Source organism: Penaeus japonicus, unplaced genomic scaffold, assembly GCF_977035675.1.
Source record: "Penaeus japonicus unplaced genomic scaffold, GWHDUDI00000001_assembly GWHDUDI00000018, whole genome shotgun sequence".
NCBI lineage: Eukaryota > Metazoa > Arthropoda > Malacostraca > Decapoda > Penaeidae > Penaeus > Penaeus japonicus.
This window is the reverse complement of record NW_028234420.1, coordinates 29,109,958-29,119,957: the sequence shown is the minus strand read 5'-3', so window position 1 is coordinate 29,119,957 and position 10,000 is coordinate 29,109,958. Positions and strand designations below refer to the sequence as shown.

The 10,000-nt window shown below is 39.8% G+C and overlaps 1 protein-coding gene across 1 annotated transcript in view; it reads right to left on the bottom strand.

Annotated features, from left to right (window-relative positions):
• LOC122251908 (solute carrier family 49 member 4 homolog) overlaps positions 1 to 10,000 on the bottom strand; it is a 52,404-nt gene that overhangs the window by 41,646 nt on the left and 758 nt on the right. The gene's annotated exons all lie outside the window — the stretch shown is intronic.

Sequence of the window (10,000 nt, the reverse complement as noted above, 5' to 3'; positions counted from 1 at the left end):
TGTGTGTGTATTCATAAAGGTATGTTTTTTTTATGTGTGTATATATGTACACATATGCATATCCATGTTTACACACCTTCACGCCAACTAGTCATTAGAACAAGCCATCGCAACAACAAGACGAACACATGACCCTAACGACACGTCTCCGCCTTAGGTAATAAAATTTTCTTCGTGGGATTATATAACATCATAAACAATAAGAAATTAAAACTTTCCTTTTGGGAAGAAGATAAATGAACTTCTATCTACCTCCTTGCAGCATTCCAGGAAATGACACAATAGCTTTTCGCTGTCTTTTTAATGCGTTTTGTGACACAGTGCCTCTATGTTCGGTCGATTGACACGTGAGCATAACCTGTGCACTATCAGACTGATAACACGTGCTGGTTGCGTGTACGTCGAGAGAGAGAGAGAGAGAGAGAGAGAGAGAGAGAGAGAGAGAGAGAGAGAGAGAGAGAGAGAGAGAGAGAGAGAGAAGGAGTGTGTGTGTGAGTGTGCATGTGCGTGTGCAAGTGCGTTTATGTTCGCGTGTGCGTGTGCGAGTGTGTTTGTTTGTTTGTGTGTGTTTGTGTTTGAGTTTGTTTGTGTGTGGTTGTGTGCGCGTGCGTGTAACAAAGATAAGAGATAACATAAATAAGCATACAAAAGAAGTGTTGTGTATGCTCTCTGCCGACTACCTGTCTGAGATCAAGCCTTGTGCTAGGGTATTATACCTTATCACACAGATATCAGTTTTACATCATGCTGTTATGAATTCTCTCACCTATGTCCTTCTCTTTCATATTCTCTCACTCTCTCTCTCTCTCTGTAAACCACCAGTGCCACCAGTTGTAAACCACCGGTGCCACTAGTTGTAATCCACCAGCTGGCACTAGTTATAACCAGCTTGCTGGCCACAGTTGTAACCTACCACTGGGAGCAGTTGTTATAACTACTGATGCCCTGGTTGTGATCCGGTGGATAAGAGACAGACGTTCACGTGCCATGGTCTTTATTGAGGACTGTTAATACACCAGACTACGGCCAAGGCCAGGGGCCGAAGCCCGGAGGTCAGAGCTGTTCGCTCTTGTCTGTCTGTCTGACCTCTCTGTCCTGAACTGTCTCTGTCCTGGGTTCCTTCTGTGTCCTTCTTAAATACAAATTCTCAGTCACTTTCTACGCCTCGGGCCTTCCGGTAACAAACGCAGCTGTCTAGAGAAGTTAGAGTTCCAAGGCGGAAACGAACACAGGAGACAGGAAGCGTCAGGTCAAAACAGATTGCCATCGATATTGCACTGAATTAATAAGACATACATGATCAATGGGTCACATAATATCAGTATCAGTGCCTTACACACACTCTCTCTCCACCAGACATTTCGTTCTTGACTTTCTACGTATCTCTCTGGACCTTACTAACTCCATCAACGTGTATCAAAATAATGCAATATCTTTTGCTTCTTACTTTGCATCTCTCTTTCTCTCTGTGGAATAAGATGTAATAATAGACTTCACCATCTACGCACCTTACTAACTCCTTCAACCTGTATAAAAATAATGTGAATACCTTAGTTCCCTCTGGGCATGACACGTGTCAATCCTGCAACTAGTAACTCGTCCGTGTGTTGTCCTGCACGGTCCTTAGCAGAGGTTAGAAGAGGTTTGGAAGTGTGGAGGTGCCTCCTCTATCTCTTCCTCTTCAAAATTTAATTCGAAAACAAGCCATAATTCATCTAAAGAACGTGTATTGTAACGAGAATCAACACTGACCTTAATATTTATACTCTGCTACCAAAAATAAATGCGATCCATCAATCCTTTCAAGAGTTATTGTCCCGAAACCAATCATCTATCTTCGTTTTACGACTGAGTCCGAGGACATGCCTACGGGTGTGTGTGTGTGTGTGTGTGTGTGTGTGTGTGTGTGTGTGTGTGTGTGTGTGTGTGTGTGTGTGTGTGTGTGTGTGTATTTGCTTTGTACAAGTCATTACCTACCCTTTCTATTTTAGCTCCGTATCAGTCAAGAACCATGTTATCGCCTGAGTGCATTGACTTTGACCTCTTCGTTTTTCTTCCCTGTTTTTCTTCTTCAGAACGATGATTCAGGTTTGGTTCGTATGACTTGAGCAACGTCATGATTGGTTCTATGAGGCAAAGATCCAAAGAGTAGTTATGAAACTTGGAATATAGAAGAAATATATAATTAGTCGCAACGTGAATTTACTGCTTCACTTGGCCATTGATAAATATGAGACGTATCAAGAATAAAAGAGAGAGAGAGAGAGAGAGAGAGAGAGAGAGAGAGAGAGAGAGAGAGAGAGAGAAAGAGAGAGAGAAGTGGGGGAGGGGGGGATTGTATATGTTGTACACAGCAGACAAGAAATGCAATCGTCTTCGGTCGGACGAGTTTTAACCTTGCTGTGGCCCTGACATAACAGAGATCCGTTTCCCTTGTCTGAATCCAGAGCTTAGATTAAGCCGTAAAATTAGCCAGCGAGGTTGTTCGGAATCAGAAAAAGAAATATTCATGTTATCGTGGCGATACGAAATTCTGATCTCCAGTCAATAATTCTTGGTACACTGAACTTTACTTTTGAAGAACTCCGAGACTTTTCAAAATTTATGGGTAAACTTATCTAACAAGTTCGACATAAACCCGATTTGAAGTTACATTGTAATTATGACTAACAATTCAATTATATATTCCAAATTTTAGGTCTTGACCTAACTACTAAACCTGGCCACTACATTTTGCTCAGATTGATTTTCAGGTCATTTGATAACATATACCCTGTAACTCCAATGAACTTTATCTCTGCGCAAATCAAGTAGTAACTGAAAAGAAACAGATAATACAGAAAAAATAAGCAAACACATACAACGGAAAATAATCATTTCATTTGTTATTCTGTCCTATCCAAAAGTCCTGTTTCACTAAGTATTAATAAGGAATTCCTACTTCTGAGTATCCTCTTGCGTAAATAATTACCTAGCTTATTTAGGCAAATTACAAGGCCCGATAAAAAAACGTAAATTATCAAGAAAACCAAGTCAATACTTATGAGTACCTAATCACATTACAACGTACGTGACTTGGAATACAAATATATAAGTTGTATATCTACGAAAGAAAAAAAAATGCAAAACAAAAATGTTTAAGAGGGTGATGATAACATAATCGCAATGACATGTGGCACGTTTGCAAGAACAGCTGGCTTGGTAGCGAAGGCAGATGGTATAGCGACGTCACATAACAAAGGGTCAAGTGCTGAGCTTAAGTGAGAACGATAAAAGGGGAAAGATAACACGGATAACAGAAATAGATGGAGTTTCGACTTATTAACAGTAATCAGTGAAATACCTGCACACGTGACTATTATCTGACTATGCATGAAACAACAGGAGGGAGAAGGAAGGGGGGAGAGGAGAGGGAGGGAGGGGAGAGGAGAGGGAGGGAGGGGAGAGAAGAGGGAGGGAGGGGATGGGAGACGGAGGGTGGGGAGAGGAGAGGGAGAGGGAGGGTGGGGAGAGGAGAGAGAGAGGGAGGGTTGGGAGAGGAGAGGGAGGGGGAGGGAGGGGAGAGGAGAGGGGCCAACGAGAGGTGTCTGGAGACGTAGCACACACTTAAGATAAAGATAATAAAAATGAAAAGATGGTTGGGAGTTGAAAAAGACGTAAAAAGTGTATTAATGGAAAGGAAAGAAATCGAAACTTGGTAGCGCCGTAAAGTGACATTTTAATAAAAAAAAACATATTGCTACTTTCCTTCAGCTTCTGTTCCTTTTTAAAATAAGAAAGAAAGAGGTGGATAGTTTGAAATCGCAAAAAGATAGAAACAAAATGTAAAACACGAGGAAAAAAAGAGAGAGGGAATGAGAGAATAAATAAGTTTGAAAGAAAAAATGACAAGGAATGAGAGAGAATAAATATAATAGGAAGAAAAAGAGAAGGAATGAGAATAATTAAAGAGTAAGAAAAAGAGAGGGAATGAGAGAAAACGGAAAGAGAACTGAGAGAAAGAGAGAGAGACAGTAAAAGGTAGAAAAGGAAATGAGAAACACGAGAGAAAATAGAAAATGTAATAGGAATATATGGGAATAAGATTTTTTAAAAACGAAGAAAGGGAGCAAGGGAATGAGATAAGAAAAAATAAAAAACACGATACTTAAAAAAATGGGAAAAACAAGCTAAAAAAAAAAGAAAAAGCAATCGCAGGCAAAATAAGGGAACGAAAACGATAGAAAACGGAAAACAAGAGAACCGAGGAAATATAATAATCCTATTAAATAATAAAAATAAAATAATAAACACTTAGTATCATCGAAATAAAAACTAATAGATAAAATAGAAGCAGGAGATCAAGGACCCCGGGTTGATTAAAAATAGATTCTCCATCGTCTTAGGAACACATCACGACGAGGTTCCGGAGACTGTAAAAAAGGGCCAGGAAGCTCTCTCAGCTGGTGCCAAGACTCTCTCTCTCTCTCTCTCTCTCTCTCTCGCTCTCTCTCTCTTTCTCTCGCTCTCTTTCTCTCTCTCTCTCTCTCTCTCTCTCTCTCTCTATATATATATATATATATATATATATATATTCTCTAACCTGGCGCCTCCTGCCCCCCCCCCCTCTCTCTCTTTCTTTTCTCTCTCTCTCTCTCTCTCTCTTTCTATCTCTCTCTCTCTCTTTCACTCTCTCACCCTCATTATCATAATTACATTTCTTAGACATTAACTGAACGACAGATGCTTCTCATTCTTAAACTCAATATAAAAACTAACCATCCTGTGCCAAGTCTACGTGTGTGTCTTGAGTTTAGTTTTTATGTATTTGTTTATGTGTGTGAGAGAGGAGAGAGAGAGAGAGATGGTGAATATGTGCGCGCGCGCGTGTGTGTGTGTGTGTGTCCATGTACCTTTGCGTTGGTGTATGTGTGTGTTATCAGTATATAATGTTATATAAAAAAAAATATAACCCATGGCAACTCTTATCTTTATTTTCTAAGATACAGAATCAGCTTCATAATAATCCATTAATTTTCTTTCTTTCTCTTACTATTCATGCGTGTCTTTGCCTGTCGACTAGACTGACTGACTCTGGAAGTCTTTGTCTATATCTATCTATATATTTATCTACCTATACATCTCTCTCTCTCTCTCTATCTATCTATCTATATATGACTCTATTCCTGTCTGTTTGAGTATTTTTTTGTATTTTCTCGGAAATTATGTTGGAATATGTGCGTGTGTACATGTATGTATGTATATATATGTGTCTATATATAATATATATATATATATATGTGTGTGTGTGTGTGTGTGTGTGTATGTATGTATAAATATATATAATATATATATACATATATATACATATATATACACATATCTGTCTGTGTGTTTGTGTGTCTGTTTGTATTTTGAAGTGGTTTCATGAAAAAATGTGTAATTATGTTAGAATTTCAAAGGATGAAAATACAGATATCAGTGACAAACAACAGGTGGATTTCATCTTTTATAAAAAGCGTGAATGTGTATTCAGAACAAGAACATTTGGATTTGTGAGAACATATATACATTTTTTCCCTTTTATTGTCAAGTCTAAATACAGTTGTGGCAAGAGCGGGAGGGAGGGAGGGAGTTGAAGGGGAGAGGGATGGAGAATAGGAGTAGAAGGAAAGGGACAATGAAAGGGGGTGTGAGGAGAGGAAGAGGTATAGGGAATGAGGACAGTGAATATATATATATTTATTAGTTTTATATGTATATCTTTGTGTCTTCATTTATTTCTCTCTCTTGCTCTATTTCTCTACCTGTCATCCTCCTTCTCCTATCTCTCTCTATTTCTCTACCTGCCCTCCTGCCCCCCCCCCTCTCTCTCTTTCTTTTCTCTCTCTCTCTCTCTCTCTCTTTCTCTCTCTCTCTCTCTCTTTCACTCTCTCACCCTCATTATCATAATTACATTTCTTAGACATTAACTGAACGACAGATGCTTCTCNTTCTTAAACTCAATATAAAAACTAACCATCTGTTTAACAATTCCAAGTCTTTACATGTGTCTTGAGTTTAGTTTGAATGCTATTTTGTGTATGTGGTAGTGACGACGAGGATAGAGAGAGAGAGAGATGGTGAATATGTGCGCGCGCGCGTGTTTGTGTGTGTGTGCCCATGTACCTTTGTGTCGGTGTATGTGTGTGTTATCAGTATATAATGTTATATAAAAAATATATAACCCATGGCAACTCTTATCTTTTTTAAGATACATGATATCTCATAATATTCTTATTTTCTTTCTTTCTCTTACTATTCATGCGTGTCTTTGCCTGTCGACTAGACTGACTGACTCTGGAAGTCTTTGTCTATATCTATCTATATATTTATCTACCTATACATCTCTCTCTCTCTCTCTATTATTATTATATATGAACTCCTATTCCTGCTTGTTATGAGTAATTTTTTTTTTGTATCTTCTCGCTATTTATTGTTGGAATATGTGCGTGTGATAACATGCTATGCTATTTTCTATATATTTGTCTTTTATATATAATATATGATATGTGCGTGTGTAATGTGTAGTATGTATAATGTATGTATGTATTATAAATATATTATATATATATGTGTTAATATATGAGGTGTGTGTTACCATATCTGTCTATGTATATTGTGTGTGTATGTGTGTATATATGTCTAATAGTGTCATAAAACAATAAATGTTGTGTGTTATGTTGTATTTTTCAAAGGATGAAAATACAGATATTGTGTGGAATTAGTAATTTCAAATAATGAAATCATAAAATATAGTGTCAAACACAGGTGTATCAGAACAGGAAACATTTGGATTTGTATGAGAAATAAATAGGAGTACATTTCCCTTTTTAAACATAGATTAAATACAGTTGTATTAAAGAGCGGGAGGGAGGGAGTGGAGTTGAAGGAGATGGTTGTATGGAGAGAGGAGAGAAGGGGGAGCAGGGAATGAAAGGGGAGAAGGTGAGGAGAGGGGACAATATAGGGGGGGATGAAGGAGATGAAGAGGGAGAGGGGGTTGGGACAGGATGAGAGGGAGAGAGGGTTGGGCGAGGGGGGTGAGGGAGAGAGGGTTGGGCGAGGGGGGTGAGGGAGAGAGGGTTGGGCGAAGGGGGTGAGGGAGAGAGGGTCGGGCGAGTGGGGGCAGGGAGAGAGGGTCGGGCGAGGGGGTGAGGGAGAGAGGGTTGGGCGAGGGGGGTGAGGGAAAGAGGGTCGGGCGAGGGGGGTGAGGGAGAGAAGGTTGGGCGAGGGGGGTGAGGGAGAGAGAGGGGGAAGAGGACGGGGAGGGGGAGTGGAGTGGAGAGGGGGAATGCGGGCACTACACGGTCGGAAATAGTGAAGGCTACGTCACGCAGGTGCTATGCCATGCGTTAATGGCAGTGGATGGAGGATAAAGGTCATGTTTAACGACGTGTTAGTATGTAAACATGTACGCCTACAGCATTCATTCAAATAGGGACACACATAAACATAAATACACATATTGTACATACATTACACACTGTACGGAAATAACCTCCCCCCCCCACACACACAAAAACGTACACACAAACACATGCATACACCAAGAATACCAACACCATGTAAGTGATTCACTAATGTCACTCATCACTATACACGACGTCGGAATGCGACGAAGTAAACTTCAAGTCATACCACTCAACACGCACTCACTCACTCATTCTCTCTCTCTCTCTCTCTCCCTCATTCTCTCTCTCTCTCTCTCTATCTATCTCTCTATCCATCTCTCTCTTTCTCACACACACATAAATACTCTCACGCTCTCTCTCTATCTCTGTATGTGAATGTGTCTGTGTGTCTATGTGTGTATGTGTGTGTGTGTATTTGTGTGTGTGTCGCTCCTTCCCTCTCCATCCCAATCACGTCCAACAACAAAGCAAAAGCGAACTCGAGAACCCAATAGTTACATGCCACGAGAAATACGACCTCACCCTAATATTGCAAAGCCCCCACGCGACCGCACGGAGACGGCAACGCAACGCAGTGGTAGTGCCTGCCATGTTATGATATTCTTACTGTACTCTGCTCTCCATGCTCTACGCTGTCTCGTCCTATTTATTTGCTCACTCGTTTCTCGTCCCTGTTCTGTTCCCTGTCTTTTTTTTCTTTTCTTTCTCTATTCTTTGTTTTGTTTCTTCCTTACACTCTTCTTATTGATCTTTATATTTTCCTTCGTTTCTTCCTTTCGTTTTCTTCTTCCTTTCCGATTTCTTTCTTCTATGCTCTTCTTTTTTTCTTTCTCTTCTCCTCCTGTCTCTCTCGTCCTTCGTTTTAACCCTTGTCTTTTGTCCTCCCTCTCGATCATTCACTTACCTCTCTTCCTACTTTTGTATTCTACCCCTTCTTTCTTTTCCCTAGCCTTGTCTTCTTTCTGTCCTCCATTTTAAATTTTAACTCCTCTCTGTTATTTTTCTTCTTCCCTTCTACTTACTTTTGTCTGCTTTGTTCTGCTTTCTATCTTCCTTATGACCCCCTTCCTTATTTTTATCTACCCGTATCCCTTTGTCACTTTATCTTTCGCCCTTCGCTCGCATTTTTCTCCTTCCCTCCTCTGTCCCTTTTTTATTATCCAATATCTTCCCTACTCTCCTTCACTCACCTTTGTTCTTGTCCTCTCATTCATCCTCCCTCACTCTTCCCCTTTTCCACCATCTTTCCCTCCTCTTCTCCTCACCTCCCTCCTCTCCCCTTCCTCAACCCCACTTCCCTTCCTCCCTCCTGTCTTTCTCCACCCTTTCCTCCCCACCCCTACCTAATCTAGCTTGATCCATCTGTCTGTCATCAAATATCACCTCCACCCCCTCCCCTCCCCCATACACAGGCAAGGCAGGGCTGATTGCGCCAGTGCCTCGCTTCAAAGCAAACAGTGACCTTGAGGAGTCTCCTAGTAACATCTGACCGTCTAAGGTCTCCTGAGACAGCAATGTGTGAGCTTCTTTTGTCTTCAGGCTCTTATTATCATAAATGAACTTCCTGTCACTCTTTACAAAGTCTGGCTTTAAAGAATGCCCTTTCTAATTATCTTCATGACCATAATCTAATGTCTAACTTTCCTGACTCTCCTTGAAACGTCTGACCGTAACGCCTACCCTTCCGCACTCTTTTGTGTTATACCTGACCCTCTTGTCTCCTCTTTTGACGGTGATTATGTATTCTCTCCGTAAGATATATGACTTTTTGTTTTATGGTAATTATTCAAGTATGATCAGCCTTATTTTTCCTAAACTACACATGATCAAAGCCCGCAATCAAATTTCGGAATACTGCTCGTATTTTCTTTATGAGCCTATAACATTTTGCAAGGAGGGGCAATAACTTATATATTCGCTGTTGGTAACCCTCTTTTGTAAACATCACGTTTCTAATTGCTGATTTCTTATCATATACCAAATCACTTACGATAATGCTGATAATGATTTATTTTTGTTTATCCCTGTGGGTGAGTAGAGATCTGTGAACAAAATGTACAACTATATTTGTTTAATAATAAAAAAACTTGTTATAAAACAAAATTCAGATATTCATGTACACCCCTTTTCTTTTGTCTTTCGGCTAAAATGTGTTCATGACATGCATATATTTTTTGTTTCACAATAGCAATGATCATGATTTTACGACTAGTATCAATGTCATTACTATCATTATCCATACTAATATAATTATCATGCTGATGGCCATAATCATTTCTATCCTCATCAATAATTTTATCACAATTACACGTAATAATAAACAAAGTAACATTACGTACAAAGCGAGGAACGCTCACCGAATAAACAAAGAGAGAAAAACACTTGAGTATGTATGAGTCAGTGAATGTTTGGGCTTTACTAAGCAATGCCAAGAATTGACCGGCCAAAGTGTGTGTGTGTGTGTGTTGTGTGTGTGTGTGTGTGTGTGTGTGTGTGTGTGTGTGTGTGTGTGTGTGTGTGTGTGCTTACACATAAATATATTTATGTATATACATATACACACACAT